The sequence below is a fragment of the Periplaneta americana genome, chromosome 9, assembly GCF_040183065.1.
Source record: "Periplaneta americana isolate PAMFEO1 chromosome 9, P.americana_PAMFEO1_priV1, whole genome shotgun sequence".
NCBI classification, from domain to species: Eukaryota; Metazoa; Arthropoda; class Insecta; order Blattodea; family Blattidae; genus Periplaneta; species Periplaneta americana.
In genome coordinates, this window is record NC_091125.1 from 128320810 (window position 1) to 128341816 (window position 21007).

The 21007-nt window shown below is 34.7% G+C and overlaps 2 protein-coding genes across 2 annotated transcripts in view; one reads left to right on the top strand and one right to left on the bottom strand.

Moving 5' to 3' along the window:
* Positions 1–3823, bottom strand: part of LOC138706487 (transmembrane protein 26) — a 52981-nt gene extending 49158 nt beyond the window's left edge. The window contains exon 1 of the mRNA XM_069835830.1: positions 3635–3823. The gene's annotated coding sequence lies outside the window, so the exon portion shown is untranslated. The remainder of the gene's footprint in view (positions 1–3634) is intronic.
* Positions 3824–10390: 6567 nt separating this feature from the next.
* Positions 10391–21007, top strand: part of LOC138706488 (sorting nexin-13-like) — a 90989-nt gene continuing 80372 nt past the window's right edge. Inside the window, exon 1 of the mRNA XM_069835831.1 lies at positions 10391–10759. The gene's annotated coding sequence lies outside the window, so the exon portion shown is untranslated. The remainder of the gene's footprint in view (positions 10760–21007) is intronic.

Sequence of the window (21007 nt, forward strand, 5' to 3'; positions counted from 1 at the left end):
CACCTCTTCTCTAGGAAGACCCAGGAAGCTATTTCGTGAAAGTAATAGTAGATCTAAAAGAAGACAAATTCAACCCCTTGTTTGTACACACTCGCAACAAGAAGTTAAATTTATTGTTTGAAAAGGAAACTACCGAATTGACGAGAGTACTTTCCCAAGGGTAGCTTCCATTTGAAAATAATAATCATAAATACTGATAACACAAATGTTTATTTTTATTTTTATTTGTTTAGTATGCTGTGTCTTTTGGCAACCCTTACTGAAGGGCAGCTACCCTTGTATCTATTTATGTATGTAATTGAAATTCAAGTCATGTAATAATATATACTATATACACCGTGTCCTTTTCAAATCTCCCACATTTTAATTAATCATTGTTAACAAAGTATGCGGAATTGTGAAATGAGGCTGGTATTAAAAGAAAGATAAACTCAATGAATTGTTATTTTATTTGTTTGAAGTTAATTCATCTGTCACATGTCGGGCAACAGTTACATAAAACAAAATGGCGACTCCCAGAAACTCAAAGAATTGTTATTTCATTTGTTTGAAGTAATTCATCTGTCGCATGTTGGGCAACAATTACATGAAGCAAAATGGCGACTCCGCAGCAACGCGCAGAAACTTTTCTGGTATTCAGAGACGAAATCAATAATTACAGTGCAAAAAAAAAAAACCGGAGAGAATATGGAGGAAATGCACCTGATGGGGAAACCATTAAGACATGGTGTGAGAAGTTTCTGGCGACTGGAGGTGTGGACAAACAATCCGGAGGTTCTCGTCGACGTGTCTCAGAAGAGAAGGTTGAACAAATTAAAGCAGGATTTCAGAGAAGTCCTCAAAAATCAATTCGCCATACATCCCGGCAGTTCTATGTGCCGAGATCAACTGTGCATCGAGTGCTTCATAAGCTACTTCGTAAACGATAATATCTACAACATTATACAAGAACTGAATTGTTGCGAAACGCGTAAAACCTATAATTGAAAATTACGTGTTGCTTTCATGAGACTTGTTTTTTTTCTTCCTATTTCTTCCTACATTAATTTCTGTTGCAATTAGAGCAAATTAATGAGTTATATAAAGTGACATCAAAAAAATTTTCCTTGCACTTTTATCTATGTCCTGATTGTACCTATGCAGTGTAAAATATTACCATGGCAACTAAAACTTACCATTAAGCAAAGCCTGCATGGTGTAGCAAAAAAAAAAGTACAATAAAAATGTAAGGAAAAAGTTTTTGATGTCAATGTACTTAGTGTTCAATTATAAATGGGAGCTTTCAGTGCTTGTTTTTATAACTATATCCATGAGGTCATCATCATTGAGAGAGTTTAATCACAGTCTAGTATATATACAGTCGCGAAGCTCAGTACTTAGTAAATATGCAAACATTAGGTAGTTGCTCACCACTAGGATCGCTAATATCGCCTCATTATAGGCAATGCAAAATAGTACCGTCACAGTCTATTGTTTTTAGCACCCTCAAAACTCAAGCTTCGTGACTGTATATAGTAGACTGTGGTTTAATCCTCAAGGCACAGATAAACGATGTAGGCCATGTCTGTTGACATTTGGTATTGTTTGGTATTTTTTTTTTTTTTTGGTCAACAAATGAATGCAGCGTTGTATTAAAAACAAAAAATAAATGACATCCATGGTATTAGCACAGTCTAGTATGTACAGTCACGAAGCTCAATATGTAGGGAATATGCATCCATACATAGTTGCTAACCACTAGGATCGCTACTATCGCCTCATCACAGACAATGCGAAATAGTACTGGCACAGTCTACTGTTCCTAGTACCCTCACAACTCAAGCTTCGTGAGTGTATATATTAGACTGTAGTATTAGTACAACCAAACTTAATGTAAAATTTTTAAATATTTCTTAAGTAAGGACAAAATAAGTGTTACAACAGAACATTACAAATTTATTCTAGAAACATACTTCAGCACAGGAGTTTTAGTTGAAAAGCAGTATCGCTGTGATGTTGACCATTGCTTCAATAAATTTCTGGCTAATTGGCCACAATTCCAGAAACTTCCTTCCACGAAACCTGGTCAAAATTGTTAACAGTTGTATTCAGTGTTTTCTTGTCCACGTGACAAAGTAATGCACGTGTTTAAGAACGGACTTAATTTAAAAAATCAAAATACTAAGTGCGAAACTCAGACAGTCGAAAATACCAAAAATTATTAAATCAATAAAATCGTCTGTCTTTGTATAGACTTGGTTAACAAATCTATGCCGCCGTGAAAGTAAAAACAAGTGCCGGGGACTCCCATTCAAAACTGAACACGGAAATAAAAAATCAGACAAATGAAAGTAAACAAAAGGAATAGAAGTAATTAATTAATATGTATATAGTGAATATGAAAATGAGAAGAAAAGATGAAATTGATTACTTTACTAATTACAATATATTACGCTACGTATAAAATAATTATTTATTACATTAATTTCATCATGGATGATATCATCATCAGTGATACTGATCATGAATATGTTGAAATATCCGAAAATAAATAATCGAAACTTAAAAAATAAGTATAGAATATTCCTATAAAAGTAGACTAAAGCATAATTTTGAACGTTGCGATTAATAAAATATTTAATTTACAGTTTTAAACTCTAAATTTATGAAAATACCGGTAAGTGTTGTCTGTAACGTTAAATACTGAATTTTAGCGCTAATTAGAATTAAGAATTTTAAATACTGAATTCATCAAAATCAATATAACCTAAAATTTCAAATTCTGAATTTTTAAAAATAAGATAATATAATGCTCAATTTTTAAGTAGTCTGTGAATTTCTACAAGAAAAAATCTATAATTTACAATATGACGAAATTAAAATCAGCATTTTTAAATGCTAATTTTCTTGTAAGTAAGCGAAATGTACAATTTAAAAAAACATTGGCTTTCTAAGAAATAAATTAACCGGTAATTTTAAATTTCGAATTGCTATCAATAAATACACTCAGTGAATTAAAATGCTGAATTTCTGAAAGAAAATGTAATCTAAGATTGTAAATTATAATGTCAAAAATAATCGTAGTTTACTGTTTTAAATTCTATATTTAATAAAGTAGGCTAAGTACAATATTTTAAATTCTGAGCTCTATTATGTAACACATCAAAGTAGTCATAGCAACACCGTTCTTCATAGATGTTGAAGTCTACAATTTTAAATGTCGAATTTAAAGAAAAATACATAATCCATACTATTTCATGAGAATTAAAAAAATTAATGTGGCCAAAATTTAAAGTAAGATTAATTAAAAATTAACGTATTTGGTAATTTTTTACCCTGAATTTAAACAAAAGTGCTGGCAGCCTACAATTTTAGATGATGAAGCTACAAAAATAAATTAGTGTCATATTTCGCACTTGGGATTTCAAGTTTCAATATCCATAGAGTCAGTGGACAAGTATTCAATTAACCAAGAAATGTGTTAAACAAACTTAATCTTCTCAACAACTTAAATGTTAAAAATATAATAATAAATTAATACATATTACTCAAAATATTTAAATACAAAAAAGAACGAATAAACATGGAGATCTGTGCGCATAATTTTCAAATACCTACATTAGTATTTTATCAAACCACAGTATGAATAACTTACATTTAAGATGAAGCTTCGGAAAGTTGAGGCACTAAACAACGGACATGAGTCTTCTGATTTATCGCCACGTCATCGCTTGCTTGCCGATCTATTTCATCCCTAACCCACATCACTACACACACTGATCTGGGTGGTAGTTTTTCTAAGACGGCGCCGGTAGCATCGCACTCTTGGTGTCATTGCAAGTGACTGTACAGTATGAACGCATGCGCACTTGCTTACCTTGCTGCAGAACAAATGAAGACAATTCATAATGTTGTAATTGTTGAGGTATCTTCTAAACTTCAAAATTTGCGACGTTTTTCTTACATGTGTTGATGCAAAATGAAATAACGTAGGCGTTCGAAACTTGTCCTTTATGTCGAGTTTTTCCCGATACGCGATAAGCTTGAACCTGTTTTGAATTGCGTTATGATAACTAAATGCAGCTTATAGAACTGGTCTGACGCTTATATTCAGTTTTATCATTACAGACGTACACATTTACGGTTATGAATTCATTAGAGCTTGAAGATACTCAAAATACATAGTTGCTCGCTGATCTGCATCTATGTATCTTATTATTTTTTAATATTTTACTCCAAGTATCTGATCATATCTTCACATGTCGACTTACCAAACAGACACATGTGAGGTTAACGAATTACCATCACTCTTCTTAGACAAAATAATAATAATAATAATAATAATAATAATAATAATATTATTATTATTATTATTATTATTATTATTATTTATCTATTCATTTATTTATTTTGCTAATAATTGTAACATAAAATATAATATATACAGAAAAACTTTAGCTCGCCCCTGAAAAAATAGAACTCGTGCTCAGGGGCGGATTCTTGAATTGAAATTAAGACGTACATAATACAATTTGTCTTATGACTACTATGCAATTAGAATATATAAATTTACAATTTTTCAATGTTTATAAAATCCATAGGCTACATAACTTTTTAAATTTAATACTAGAACTATTAGAATTGAGAAGATTAGGATATTTAAAAATAAATTTGTTATATATTCTTGGGCCTAAATTACTACTATGATCAAATACTGTAGAAGTGTTGCATTTTGGTTCAAACAATTTTAAAGAATTCATATCTTTGTTTCATAAAATGCATATAGAGTGTTAGTTGGGAGTCCGGAGGGAAACAGATCTTTGAGGAGGCCGAGACGTAGATTGGAGGATAATATTAAAATAGATTTGAGGGAGGTGGGTAATGATGATAGAGACTGGATTAATCTTGCACAGGATAGGGACCGATGGCGGTCTTATGTGAGGGCGGCAATGAATCTGCAGGTTCCTTAAAAGCCATTTGTAAGTAGTAATAATAATAATAATAATAATAATAATAATAATAATAATAATAATAATAATAATAATAATCAATATCGTCTTCATAAACACCTCGTGGATTAGGCCCAACGATGGCATAATTAATCGTTAGCATGAGGGTAACAGTCATGGACATCACAGCTGTAACAAACGAACCTGTTCTATTCATACACTTGTTCTCACACAAGCTCGCCATCGGTCTCTATCCTAAGCAAGATTAATCCAGTCTCTACCATCATATCCAACCTTACATAATAATATTAATGCTCTTTCTCAGCAATGGGTGGGCCAATTGTATTAGTCACTAAAATTAATCAATTGTCTAGTCTTCTAAATTGGGATTAATTATCCTGCCTGTAATCTTCACTTGATTCCCCTAAGACGTTAAGATGAATGTCAGAATGAGCCCAAAAAGAAATGGGCCGCTGACCTATTATCCACGTATATATATATATATATATATATATATATATATATATATATATATAGCCCGGATGTTTAGGCATTTATTTTAGTTAAAATAGGCAGGCATATAAACATTAAGAATAGTAAAAATAGGCAGTGAAATAGGCATTTATTAATCATGGAAACAGACAAAAATAGACAAATGCTTAATAAACTATCCTATACAGTACTCACTTTCCTTGGTTACATGTCACAAGATGTTTTTTTTAAGTTGTCAACTCTCATAGTGAGCCGCCTGTCAGAGGGAACGTTTTTCATGGTGGAAAAAGATCTTTCTACTTCTACTGAACTGATTGGAGCAAACTTAAGGCAACTTATTTCAGAAGGACTGCCTCTACTTTCTTTCAGGGAAAAACCGAATGTGGTATTGTCTCAAAAAGAGGGGTGTGAGAAGGGATTAGAGAATTCAAAGTACGCGTGACTTGTGCGTCCAAGTGACAACAGTAACGGGACCTGGAGACTTGCTTTTAATACTTCCCTCATCCCCTTTCTTTCGCTGGTAAACCCCGAAGTGACCTGAGCACTGAGGGTTGTACTGTTCAAATATCTTTGTTAAGTGGCATAAAAGATGGAAACGGTAGGAAAGAAAAGTTTACGACTTCTTGGAAACGTATGCATTGCTGGAGAATAAGATTCTCAGCAAATATTTGTGTGAGGTGAATATATATTTTTAATTTGTACGACCGTTCTTTTTTGTTTTTTGATATAATTTATGTGCGGTTTATTTTAAATGCATTAAACATATAGAAAATGTACAATAACGATGTAAAAAGGCTAAAAAAAGCATTTAACCTTAAAATAGGCATCGGGAGTTAAAATAGGCAAAAAAGGCAAAATGAAAATTTGGGCCTATCGTTCGCAAATGTGTGGAAACGTGTTTATCTCTAATAGGTCTTTCATATATACACTCAGTTTTAAAAAAGTCATTTTGCCTAACATCCGGGCTCTAACTATATATTTCGGACTTCTGGCGATCAACTTAACTTTGCCAGACAATGGAGCTTTGCTTTTGACGGTACTTCTTTCTTCCTTGGCGATTATTGGTTGCTGTCATGGGAAGCTGTGGTCTATCTATCTACTATTCCCACTTTACCAGAGGGCACGGACTGGGTCTGTCCTCACACGCAGGACGCTCGGGTAGGCCCATTGTGCTACCCGGTATGGAATGGTGTGCATGCCCTAAGGGTCCCCGCGCGCCGCCAACGAACTCCCCTACAACCTACATGATCCCTTTACCATTTCACATAGTCCTCACCGCGGTCTCTCAACCCCGGTCCCACGAGGTACCATGAGCTCAGTGGAGAACCTAGGTGCATAGCGCTACCACCAACAACGAATGACCACACAGGTGTGGGCCGCCGCCGAAGTTCTGACCACTCTGTTTGTAGTAGCAACTTAATCGATTTGAGATAATTTTTATTTTTCTTAAGATGCGTTCTAACCAAATAACTCGAATACATAAAAGTGGGATTAGTCCGTTTGACTTCAGAAAACCTCCATAGCTGACATATCAGCAATAATAGAGTTACAATTTTCTGTTTATCTTTTCATTAATACAATACAGAAGAATAGAAAATACATATACCTACTAGTTATTTTTTACATGACTAACCGCAGATCTATATTTGATTCAGCTTTTTCTTAATTAATATAATCTTGATTAGAATGAGATGGGCATACAGACAACGTTACAGTCTTGCTGTAGTATAGTTGGCCTACCGACGCCTGTGGAGCAATCCCAGAAGGATCAAGTCGTCACGGCATTGAACCATGCACGCCGCGCGAGGATTAGAGTAGGTCATGGTCGGGTGGTGTTTGTTTGAATAATTACTCGAAATGCTTACGCAACAGTGAACGATTTTCATTTTAATTAAACGAAGAGATTCTCAGAAAGCTAGTATGTAAACGTTGTAGGCGTAGTTATCACCAGCATCTCTATCGTGCTAAATTAGGTCACGTGATGAGTTACGCTTATTTGAATCAACTTTCAGAAATGTGTATATTCTTTTAAACTTGATGCAATTTTATTGAAGACTGATTCTTTGAGTGGATTCGGAACGTCCAGTCTCTGTAATATTCAATTATACCCATTTTCTTAGCTTAAATAAAAAATGCGACTTTTTATGACATGTAGAGATACCGAAATAAAATTTTGAGCTGCCTTATTGTATGTTTCGCTCTGCGCTTCTGTAGCAAACAAGAGCCTCTGTATATAATGTTTCTTGTCGACAGTCGTGTGAAATTTTTGCCTACATAGGCTACAAGTGGACTCCCATCAAGACTCATTCCGAATTTTAATTCCGTATCTGTACCTCACTTCCAGTTCTCAATACGGTACAATTTTAACACAGGCATTTCCTCTAATAACGAATATTTTGAAAGAAACTATTATAAACTGAACACCGGTAATTCTCTTTTTTATTTGCAGTATTTAATCCAGAAATGCATATAGAGTGTTAGTTGGGAGACCGGAGGGAAAAAGACCTTTAGGGAGGCCGAGACGTAGATGGGAGGATAATATTAAAATGGATTTGAAGGAGGTGGGGTATGATGATAGAGACTGGATTAATCTTGCACAGGATAGGGACCGCTAGCTGGCTTATGTGAGGGCGGCAATGAACCTTCGGGTTCCTTAAAAGCCATTTGTAAGTAAGTAAGTAAGTATTTAATATGTGTATTACATGTATATTTTAATGCCATGAGAATCGAGAGTGAATTATAGCAATGAAGATAAGAAAAATAAAATATAAAAGCATAACAAATGCAATTAAAATATAATAGAAATTACAATAACATTAACAATATACTTACTTACCTATGAGATGACTTTTAAGGAACCCGGAGGTTCATTGACGCCTTCACATAAGCCCGCCATCGGGTCCTATCCTGAGCAAGATTAATCCAGTCTCTACAATCATATCCCACCTCCCTCAAATCCATTTTAATATTATCTTCCCATCTACGTATCGGCCTCCCTAAAGGTCTTTTTTCCTCCGGTCGCCCAACTAACACTCTATATGCATTTCTGGATTCGCCCATACCTGCTACATGCCCTGTCCATCTCAAACGTCTGGATTTAATGTTCCTAATTATGTCAAGTGAAGAATACAATGCTTGCAGTTCTGCGTTGTGTAAGTTTCTCCATTCTCCTGTAACTTCATCCCTCTTAGCCCCAAATATTTTCCTAAGAACCTTATTCTCAACACCCTTAATCTCTGTCCCTCTCTCAAAGTGAGAGTCCAAGTTTCACAACCATACAGGACAACCGGTAATATAACTGTTTTATAAATTCTAACTTTCAGATTTTTTGACAGCAGACTAGATGACAAAAGCTACTCAACCGAAAAATAACAGGCATTTTCTATATTTATTCTGCGTTTAATTTCCTCCCGGGTGTCATTTTTATTTGTTACTGTTGCTCCAAGATATTTGAATTTTTCCACCTCTTCGAAGGATTTATCTCCAATTTTTATATTTCCATTTCGTACAATATTCTGGTCACGAGACATAATCATATGCTTTGTCTTTTCGGGATTTACTTCCAAACCTATCGCTTTACTTGCTTCAAGTAAAATTTCCGTGTTTTCCCTAATCGTTTGTGGATTTTCTCCCAACATATTCACGACATCCGCATAGGCAAGAAGCTGATGTAACCCATTCAATTCCAAACCCTGTCTGTTATCCTGAACTTTCCTAATGGCATATTCTAAAGCGAAGTTAAAAAGTAAAGGTGATAGTGCATCTCCTTGCTTTAGCCCGCAGTGAATTGGAAAAGCATCAGATAGAAACTGGCCTATACGGACTCTGCTGTAAGTTTCACTGAGACACATTTTAATTAATCGAACTAGTTTCTTGGGAATACCAGATTCAATAAGGATATTATACAAATCTTCTCTCTTAACAGAATCATATGCCTTTTTGAAATCCCTTATACTCTCATTTTTCTCCAGTATCTGTCGAATACAAAAAAATCTGATCAATAATCGATCTATTACGCCTAAAACCGTATTGATGATCCCCAATAATTTCATCTTCGTACGGAGTTAATCTTCTCAAAAGAATACTGGACAAAATTTTGTACGACATCAACAAAAGTAATATTCCTCGAAAAAATTAATAATAATAATAATAATAATAATAATAATAATAATAATAATAATAATAATAATAATAATAATAATAGGCAAATTAGTTTAATAATTAAAAATCCGCGCATTTTGTTAAACACTGTGAAATGCATTGTGGCTAACGGCAAATTATTATTATTTCTCACTTTGGCTCTGCTTTAATATTTCTAGTGAGTACCACTGATTTAGACGCAGAATACTAAAATAAGGTCATACAGTGGTAATATTTGTACGATAAATTCTTCTTCTGAAAATAGGCTTAAAGCTTGTTTTTTTTTTTCCAACATCTACTGAGACTTTGATGATGGTGAGGATGTCCAGATCTCTCCAACGTTTCGGTGGTCTGCCTGTCATCTCTTGCAATCTTAGCCACTCTGCTGTCCGCATCGTGATAATTTAAAGTAATCGTTTGGTATTGATGGTTCCTTAAGAAGGAAATAAATTCCATCTATTATAAATCTATAACCAAGTGCGAGTCTGACTTCCAGCTGGTTTGAGTAATATTAAAGGTAAAAATTATTCCGCGACTGAGTAGTGAACTCGGATCCTTGGGCAAAGCGAGCCAACTCTCTAAAGGCGTGTAATAGTCAGATAGATGTATTGTATAAGTCGTTGCATTATTTTATTTTTTGTTTAATTATTTATCGCAAGTTCCTTTTCATTGCCCAATTATCTTAAGTTATTGCAAAAACGACATTATTGTTTACATAACCAAATTTATGTAACGCATAGAGGTTTGCCGCAGTGTTACGAGATCGCAGCACGATTACGTTTTGACGCACCATCTGCTCAGGCATGTAGGAACTAATTGAGTGTGTAGAAGTACATCTGAGAGTTTCGTGACCTCAAGCTCTTCCAAAAAAGTGTGTTTAATTCGTAAAATTGTGTGTTAACGATACTATGATTATTTTTATTTTCAATATTTTTGAATTGAAGGAAGATACGTAAATGCAGTGTCATAACAATATTGTGTTATGTTACGTCTAATGAACATGGTGTAGAATTTCTTGCAAGGAATTAACGACAGTGACGTCTGCTCTAAATGAGTGACAAACTCAAAATTGCAAATAGTTCACGGAAACGCAACTATAAAATAATGAGTTTTAAATCTAATCGTGGTACATGATGACTTAAACAGCAGTGATCTCGTCGACCACGAATGGAAGTCTTCATTCATATCTCAGCAAAATCGTACGTGTTACAACTGAGAAAGTTTAAAATATTTTAGGAGGTGTAACCTTGCAATATGATTAAGAAGGTTTTGTGTGATAATTTCAACCGGTTTTGTTTTGTAAACTCAGCATTTATGTGTATGAAGCAATGTGTCTACTTTATGACATCATTGGATATCACAACTTTGAAGCAATATAGGTTTGCCCTAAAACTGGCAATAATTTCCTTGAGCACTGAATTATTCGATAGAGACACACTATTTATATAAAATTAATGTATATGCCAATATTTTGACATCGATAAACTGACATTATTACTTAGTTGCCTTTGAAGCACTCCCATTTAACAGAATTTAGCCTACCTAAATACCATGTAGGTATCGTGTATAAATAGGCTATCCTAAAGGTTGTGCGTAAATTTCTTTCTCTTTGAAAGTCATTTATGTATGGTGATTTAAACAGAAATTATAAGATTCCTATTTACAAGTTAAAAATTGCAATGTCAAATTCTCATGACTGTCACATACTGATACTGGCAACATTCTTAATGTTGATAAAATGAAATCCCAGTTTGCAGTTTCTGGTGTAATATGTAACTTTATTGCATATAGCTTCATTGTATCTAATAATTTACAAAATTACATTTATAATAGTTTTCTAAACTTGACCCATCTTGAAAATGAATAGACCTATTGGGACGGTTCTTGATGACAGTTCTGGCCTGGAAGATTCAGAGTTCGACTTTTTCTGTAATACATTTTGATAGAATCAGAATACAAATATAAATTTGTGAAATACGTTCAAATAAATCATGACTGGTTCCAAATACTTCACGTTCTCTCTTCTTGTCATTCTGCGATTTCGGATATGCTAAATATTTATTTATTCTAGAATACACTCTCTTAACACAAATATAATCACTGATGAACTAAATAGTAGGCTAAGTTATTCTAGAATTCAGAAGGTGATGATTAGGCCCATAACGTCGGGTAAAATAACACCATAATTTATGAAATATTGACACAGTGAAGTTATTTAATTAGTGTAAACAATTTAATAGTTCATTAGTGGATGAAATTATTTTAATAAATAACCGAAAAATAAATAAAAAACGAACACTAATATTATATTAAGTTAAATGCATCTTGTTTGGCGCAGTACTTTGTCACAGTACAATCCATTGAATAGGCCTATGCAATTCTGAAGTGACTTTGTTAGATATTCTCTTGTTTTCAGATAAGTATCTCATTTTCTCTTGAGTGTGTAAACTTAATTATCTGACATCCATCTCAGATAAGTCTTGTCTGTTATCGCCACTTGGATAACTTACAAACAGTTTCCGTTTAACTTCATTAGCCTAGCCTACCTATTCGGTTTCATAAAAATATGTATTTCAAAAATACTTCCTCATTTTCATTCTAATCTTGTATAAGTATTATCGCAATATTTATCAGTTCTTCACTTAATGCTATCTATATTGTTATCTGATATGTATAATTATTAGATACTGAGGTAGGTACTACCAGGGTGCGAATTAAGATTTCTGATGGGGGGGGGGGGAGATAGAATCCTAGATAGAGAATACCATACATAAAATTATTATCCTCATTCGATACGGCTCAATGCTTGGTCGCACTGAGTTGCTTGTCTTGCATCTTGATCATAAATAATTATATTCATGAGCAGGCTTAAGATAAGATGTGTAATTCCTAAGTTATTGATTGTTGTCAGTTTGCTGGTGATGATAATACATCAATATTGCTTACTTTATAGCTACTTGTATACTTGTATTAAAATAATTATATTTTGTGAGGGGAGGTTAGAAATCCCTGGCAGGGATGTTAATATGAACTTATGAGAAGGGGATAACTTTCCAACAGGGAGGAAATCCTCTCCCCCATCCCCCTTGTTATTTCGCACCCTAGGTACTACCGTATATTGTATATGTTTGTCTCTGTGTTTAGTCTTCATTCATAGACTTTTCCCCACTCTTGTACGTCGTCTATAAATAAAAGTTTTCCATAAGTATAGTTTAATAGACTCTTCTAAAGTCTCTTTTCTAGTTGCTTCCCACATTTATTTCTTTACTCGCCATATCTTTTCTGATATGCATGTGCAAATATTGTTGGTCTTCCTAAGAATCTTACGCTCTTGTGCCATTTCTAAAGGTAATTGGGGAATTCTTTCATTTTCCAGTTGTTTTACATGTTAAAAAAATTTTAATCGTTTCTTTGGATTAGTAGGCCTATATTTTTATTTATTAATAGTTGAAATAATTGATTAACTATTATTCTTTATATTTATTTTCATTATACACAGCTATTCTTGCGACTATTCATGTAGTTCCTGCATGCTGGATCTGGCAAGCGACAGCGTAAGAGGCTCACATGGAGAAAAATATCCTAAACTATACAATGTGCATAACACTATTGTTAATAAATGGAACTTAAAGAATTAATCTGACTTAACACATTACAGCAGCTATCCGAAATCTTCATCAGAAATCAACACTAATTATTGAGGTTTAAGACACTACTGTCTAGTGATTGAAGAAGAAACCAACTGCAATAAACGATTCTGGCAACAGGATCTCTAGGTCTTAACATTACACTTTAGTCACTTTGTAAGGTCTAAGTTTTAGTTTTTGTTGGTCTTTGAGCAGTAGAATAAGAAATATCAGCTTACTGTGCAAGTTTTCTTAATGGTTTTCTAAGAGAGAGCTCGTGATGTTCACTAATGTCCTGAAACTTTTCACGTCTTAACACTGTAGGATTTTCTCTACCTTTTTATTTGGCACTCTAACTGTCGTTTCGAATTTATTCACTATAGTTTATTAATCCAGAAATGCATTGGAACTCATTCTCCGGGAAATCTCTTCTATTTCTTCCTGTACATTCGAACTTAATGAGCTTACAACTCACGAAAATATGCTGATCAGTAGTTAGACAAAAAGCCATTAATCACAACAAGAATACATTTAAGTATGTATTACGAAAAACTAACATAGCCTGTCTGTCCCACGCCGTGGCATCTTGGTCTAAGGCATCCTGTCTAGGTCTCGCGTTACGGAATGCGTGCTGGTTCGAGTCCTCATGGGGGAAGAAAATTTCTCATGAAATTTCGGCCAGTGTATGGGACCGGTGCCCACCCAGCATCTTGATGCAGTTGGAGAGCTACGATAGGTAGCGAAAATCCGGTTTCGCAAACCAGCTATAACGGCTGGGAGGATCATCGTGCTAACCACACGATACCTCCATTCTGGTTGGATGATCGTCCACCTCTGCTTCAGCATGTGGACGTGAGGCCAGCAGCCGGCTGGTCGGTCTTGGACCTTCATGGGCTGTAGCACCATGGATTTACTTTTAACATAGCCTATACTGATGAAAGCCAAGGATTGCTTGCTGAGCGAAGATAGGTCTTTATAAGGTATCAAAATAATAAATACTCATTTGCAATAAACAATCAGTCAACTGCATGTTCACTAGAGCACATACAACATGCAATTCGATTAATGGATTGTCTAATGTTTGTGGAGAGTGTATGATTTGTGTTCTAAACCCTCAATTAGTGTTGTTTGCTGATGAACATTTCTAGCACCTGCTGTATAGTGTGGTAAGCCAGAGTAATGTTTTAATTCAGATACATTTTTGTTCTGTGCGTGTGCATTGTAGTCTCTTTTTTTTTTCTCCATGCAGTCCAACATTTTTCAACTAAATGCTGCACACTAAAGATGCAGTTCAAAATCCCACGGCACACTTATGTAATCTAACGTAGTGGTTCCGAACCAAGTGGGAATTTTGAAGTTTTTGGGAGAGAATGTGTTTACGAATGTTGACTTGCACCACATTTGCTGAATGTTGACTCTTGAGCACTTCTCTTTTCACTTTTATTCTTCCAATCTTCACTAATTAATTTTCTTGTGGCACGTTAGAGAATCATTCACGGCACATTAGACACCAGTTGAAAATGGCTCGTATAGTCTCCGCTATTACACCATCATCTGCCAGGAGCAAACATGCAGGAACTATATGGACAATAATAAGAATCGCGCTTATTTAAAAAAATACTCTGCGTCTATATCTAGGCCTACTGCTTATAAGTAGTTGGATAACAGTTTCTCACCAAAAGAATGTGGGTGCAGTAGGCCCTACTTGGCAGACTCTTTTAGAAATATAGTGAACAAAGTCTTAAAAGTGAGGCAGGTTTTCTGCTGTGTATTCTGCCATTATTACCTCATTATTATCGTCAGGTCGTGAATTTATTGATTTTGGTGTGTAATTTTGAATTTCGTGTGGAATTGTAGACTCATCTATGCAAAACGTAGGTCATATGCATTTAATTTTGTGCATATTTATGTAGTCTAAGATTTTAATACCTGAAGAAAGTATAGGCCTATATTTTTTTTACTGTATGCAGCCTGACATACAGGCCTTCTGTCGGTTTTCTTAAGAATTTAATTACAGGATTTCCAATCTAGAGTGTCTCCAACACATATCAGTCATTTCTCCACCTGTTGATAGCCTTTCACTCATCATAACAACTCCCTCTTTTATCTTGAAATACGTAAACTGAGACTACTCTTCAATTTTATGACTAAAATTCATAATCAATTTAGGAATATTCAAAATTTAGAATTAGGCATGCCACAAGGTACTGTTTTAGGGCCAGTTTTATTTTTGATATATATATATATATGAATAGCTTAATATCAAAGACGGACATCTGACCTCAATCAAAATTTAGATAGCTGTGGTTTTTTATAGAATTTTTCATGCTTTTTCCAGTTATAGTGAAACCATATGCAAACTCTAACACTACATTTATAAAATAAATTGTGTTAAATATTACAAAGAACACTGTGAATTAAAAAATTGCTTCTAGATCAAAACTATGGAGACGACAGATGTCCGTCTTTGATATTAAACTACTCATATATATATATATACACACACACACACACACATTGATCAAAAAAAGTTTTGCATATTATAGAATTGTTTATTTCTAAATCAGATGTGCCACAAATTTCTATGCATTTCTATTACATGTCAATTGCTTAAAGAAAAAACAAAATGAAATTGTAAACTTATTACACACATAACGAAAAAAAATTCTGCCTTAATTTGCAAAAAAAAAAAAAAAAAAAAAAAAAAAAATCCAAATCTCATTCATTTCACAAAACAAAACAAAAACACATTTTGAATCAATTCAATAATGTGTGTGGCCTCCACGAACTCGTAGACATTCCTGGACACGATGTGGAATGCTTGAAACCAGGTTATCCAATTCCTTTTTAGGAAGATTGTCCCATTCCTGCATGGCAGCTGGTATCAGATCCCTTATGGTTTCTGGAGGGTATGAACAGTTGGCAATTGCTAATTCCATAGTAGACAGACACAGAGCAGGACGACCATGTAAGACAGTGGCTGGGGAAGACTGGTATCTCCATATTTCTGCACGGTGATGTCTTTCATCCACTACAGCTCAGTTACAGAGGGACCTTCGCAGAGCTACAGGGGCCCGCCAAGTGTGAGGTGGTGCAGCAATACGGTTTCTGTGGGGAAAAAAAATTAATGACAGCTGTAATTCATCGTGAGATTACTGCAGTGTACGGGAACATTATGAATGACAGTATTTTTCGACGTTGGTGCCGTGAAATCCGAGCTGGATGCACTAACATCCACAATGAAGAACGAAGTGGCCGACCATCTGTTGTGAATGATGAACTTGTTTCAGAAGTGGATGATGTGGTCAAACTCGCCGTTTCACATTTCGAAACTCTCTGAGCATTTTTCGCGAATCAGTCGAGTTATTCTGTATGGAGTGGTGACACAAAGGTTAGGTTATCGCAAGTTTTGTGCTTGGTAGGTACCTACCGAAAATTCTGTCTGAAGCCCAAAAAACCACGAGAATAGGAGCAGCACTAATATTCTTCAGTGTCACAAGAGTGAAGGTGATCTTTCGACCAGATTGTCACCGGAGATGAGATGTAGGTTAGGTACGTGAGCATTGAAACAAAATGACAGTCAATGGTGTGGGGTCACACCAACTCTCTTACGAAACCACAAACATATCTCCAAATATTTTCAACCAAAAAGCTCATGAAAACTGTCTTTTGGGACAAGAAAGGTGTATTGTTGGTGGATTTCATGGAACAAGGCACAACAAATTCTGGTGTGTATTGTCAGACACTAACCAAACTGAGGAGATGAATTCAGAACAAACGATATGACATGTTGAGTTCTGGGGTTGTTTTGTTCCATGACAATGTTCGGGTGCATACTGCTACATGCACTCAAAACCTTCTGCGGCAGTTCCAGTGGGAGGTGTTTCATCATCCATTGTATAGTCCTGACTTGGCTCTGACTGACTACCACCTGTTCCCAAACATGAATCCCAGCGTTTTCAAACGGGTGAGCGTCAATGGGTAGCTATAATCACAGATGGCTGATTTTTTACGCAGAGGAAATTTCGAAGTTTGTGAAGCACTACAACAAATGTCTGAATGTAAATCGGCATTATGTTGAAAAGTAATTGAAGGGTGCACTTTCACTTGCATGTAATAACAGTTCTCAATAAAGTGCTTTCTGAAAAAAAAAAAATCGAAACTAACTTTCCGAATCACTCTCGGAATAAAATGAGCTGAGTACTGTAAATACCACGAAATTTTAATCATAAGCAAAACAGAAATTGCCATAGTATATCTTACGCATTTAACATTAAATGTCTTAGATTTTTTGTCATAAATTTGACAATAAATAGGCTACTTTGCTACATGAGACAGTTTTTATTTCCGTGATTAGATTAGATTAGATTCGATTCGTTAAAAGTTTTCATAGGTCACCATATACAAGATCTGTAATATTTTCTTGTCTCCTGAATTGATGTTTCACTGTCAGTAAGGTAGCCTATTTCAAAACGTCTTCTGTGGTATACATTATCTTTATTTTAGTTTATTTTTTTAATCATACTTTTCAGTATAGTGAAGACTGAAACAAAACCTACATTTTGTAAGATTATGTATTCTCGGGAATCTCTGGCAAACTAGCGAAAGTGACAAATAAGCAACTCTGTACTTAAGGTCTATATTGTGCTATTAAATTATTATTTATTTATTTTAGTAGGTTATTTTACGACGCTTTATCAACAGCTTTGGTTATTTAGCGTCTGAATGAGATGAAGGTGATAATGCCGGTGAAATGAGTCCGGGGTCCAACACCGTAAGTTACCCAGCATTTGCTCATATTGGGTTGGCCCGACCGGGAATCGAACCCGGGCCACCTGGTTTCGCGGCTAGACGTGCTAACCGTTACTCCACAGGCGTGGACTTAAATTATTATTAAATAGCACAATATAGACCTTAAGTACAGGGTCGCTTATTTGTCACTTTCGCTAGTTTGCCAGAGTAGGGACGAATTATGTTGAACCCAGGAACACATTCCCAGGTACACTTGTGAACCTAGAATGTGTCCCCAGGTATAGCTACACTGTTCCTAAGTACAACTCGAAAATAATTTATTAGAACGGAGGAAAACAGAAGAGGATAAGAATTGAAAATTCATAACCATGTGCAAACAAAGATTGTATATTACGCAGTTAACTTTTAAGTTCGTAATATGAAATAAGTTTTTTAAATATCAAGAAAAAGGCTGAATCTTGCCAGTGTAAAAAATCCCATTCCAACACCATTTCGTTTTAACTATTATTATTATTATTATTATTATTATTATTATTATTATTATTATTATTATTATTTAATTTTTAGAGTTTAGTTTTTTGATTCATGGGAAACTACATGGATAATTTATAATGATTGTCCATATATCTGGTGTTAACGAGAATCTCATTCAGTACGAACTAGGAGTAGGCCTACATACTTTTTATCAATGGCCTTGTACATCAACGTTGGAGCACAAAATCTGTGTGTATAAGTGTGTGTGGCTGTAGACAAATATTAAATGAGGAAATGTGGATTTAAATGTCCTTGGCTGTAAGAGAACTTGACAGATGGGATATTACGAGCTGTCAAAGTAAGATACGTATGTAGAGGGCAAAAGCATAGTTGAAGTCTAGCTTACTGAATACATTAGTTTAAAAATGTTTGTGCGAGTTAAGAAGCTATTTAGACCAGACAGTCGATTTACGTAGAAGAAAAACACATAGGATTTATAGTTGACAGGTTTTTTTTTCCATTATACTTATATATATATATTGTAATTCTTAACAGCAAACACATAATCTTATCATACTCTCGCCGATTTGTATACGAGGTGCAAGAAATAAGCTCGAAACCACGTTAAACTCGTTGTCTTGAGTTCGAATACCACCAGTGCACCGAGTTTTCCCTCCAACTCTATTTTCTCATACTACTAGACCTAATAAGTCTAAAGAGAAAATATTACGATATAGGGGAAACTCGGCTAATTCCGCAGTACGGGTAATTCGGCAGTAGTGCATATATGATTTTACTGCGGCTTTACAGTAGCGTGAACGTAAGTTTTGATAGGCTGTCAACAGGAGGCATGTCCTCTGCAGTACTATAGAAAAAAATCAAGGATATTGATTGACATCTCTGTTGGCAATACAGTGAAACATCGAAAGTTGACTGTTTTTCGTGTTTTGCTACACAGCTGTGAAGAAAGTGAGCATTGTTACATATAAATTGTTCCTTTTATGTTACTTTCATAATGCATTTCATAATTATTTACGACTGCGGAATTAGCCCCAAGTCCTATTGCGGAATTACCCGAGTTACTTTTCAACTGTAATGTATGTACAACTAAATATATTTGCATTTTAAAAGGTCTCTTTATCTCATTTGGTAATGAAAGATTTCACCGATGTCTACATACATTGATAATTCTTTTCAATAAACATTTTGATAAAAATATGATATATTTACTTCTTAATACTGCGGAATTAGCCGAGTATCCCCTACTGCAAAAAAAATATATATTGATATTTTAACGGAAATACACATTAGATCAGTGATACCGAAAAACTGGCTTTTCACTTTGTTTTATTGACAGGATTTTTGTTAATTTCCATTATAGCCTTTCATTCGGCAACCATGTACGTGAAATATATTATTTCTTTGCACTAAATGTTTATGGATCGTCATTTGAAATGAATAATAGAAAAATGATGGTAGATATTCAGAATTGATGCATATTATTTTGTTTCTGATTGTAAGTTTCTGGAAGATAAAAAGACAATATAATATATAATCATGATGTTTCCAAAAGTTCCTTCAGAGACATTAAATAATATTCAGATATTACTAAACCACAAATTTAAAATATTGTCTGTGTTTGTTTCATCAAATGTAGTCTGTTCTAGAGTGGTCATGTGAAAATTTTCAAGTGGAGGACATTACCTCAATAAAGGAAGACTTTTCTTACATATGGAGAACAAATTAAATGCGCTATAGATGAAAATTAGTTCGATTAATTAAAATGTGTTTCAGTGAAACTTACAGCAGAGTCCGTATAGGCCAGTTTCTATCTGATGCTTTTCCAATTCACTGCGGCCTAAAGCAGGGAGATGCACTGTCACCTCTACTTTTTAACTTCGTTCTAGAATATGCCATTAGGAAAGTTCAGGATAACAGTGAGGGTTTGGAATTGAACGGGTTACATCAGCTTCTTGTCTATGCGGATGACGTGAATATGTTAGCAGAAAATCCACAAGCGATTAGGGAAAACGCGGAAATTCTACTTGAAGCAAGTAAAGCGATAGGGTTGGAAGTAAACCCCGAAAAGACTAAGTATATGATTATGCCTGGTGACCAGAATATTGTACGAAATGGAAATATAAAAATTGGAGATTTATCCTTCGAAGAGGTGGAAAAATTCAAATATCTTGGAGCAACAGTAACAAATATAAATGACACTCAGAAGGAAATTAAACTCAGAATAAGTATGGGAAATGCCTGTTATTATTCGGTTGAGAAGCTTTTGTCATCTAGTCTGCTGTCAAAAAATCTGAAAGTTAGAATTTTTATAAAACAGTTATATTACCGGTTGTTCTTTATGGTTGTGAAACTTGGACTCTCACTTTGAGAGAGGAACCGAAATTAAGGGTGTTTGAGAATAAGGTTCTTAGGAAAATATTTGGGGCTAAGAGGGATGAAGTTACAGGAGAATGGAGAAAGTTACACAACGCAGAGCTGCACGCATTGTATTCTTCACCTGGCATAATTAGGAACATTAAATCCAGACGTTTGAGATGGGCAGGGCATGTAGCACGTATGGGCGAATCCAGAAAT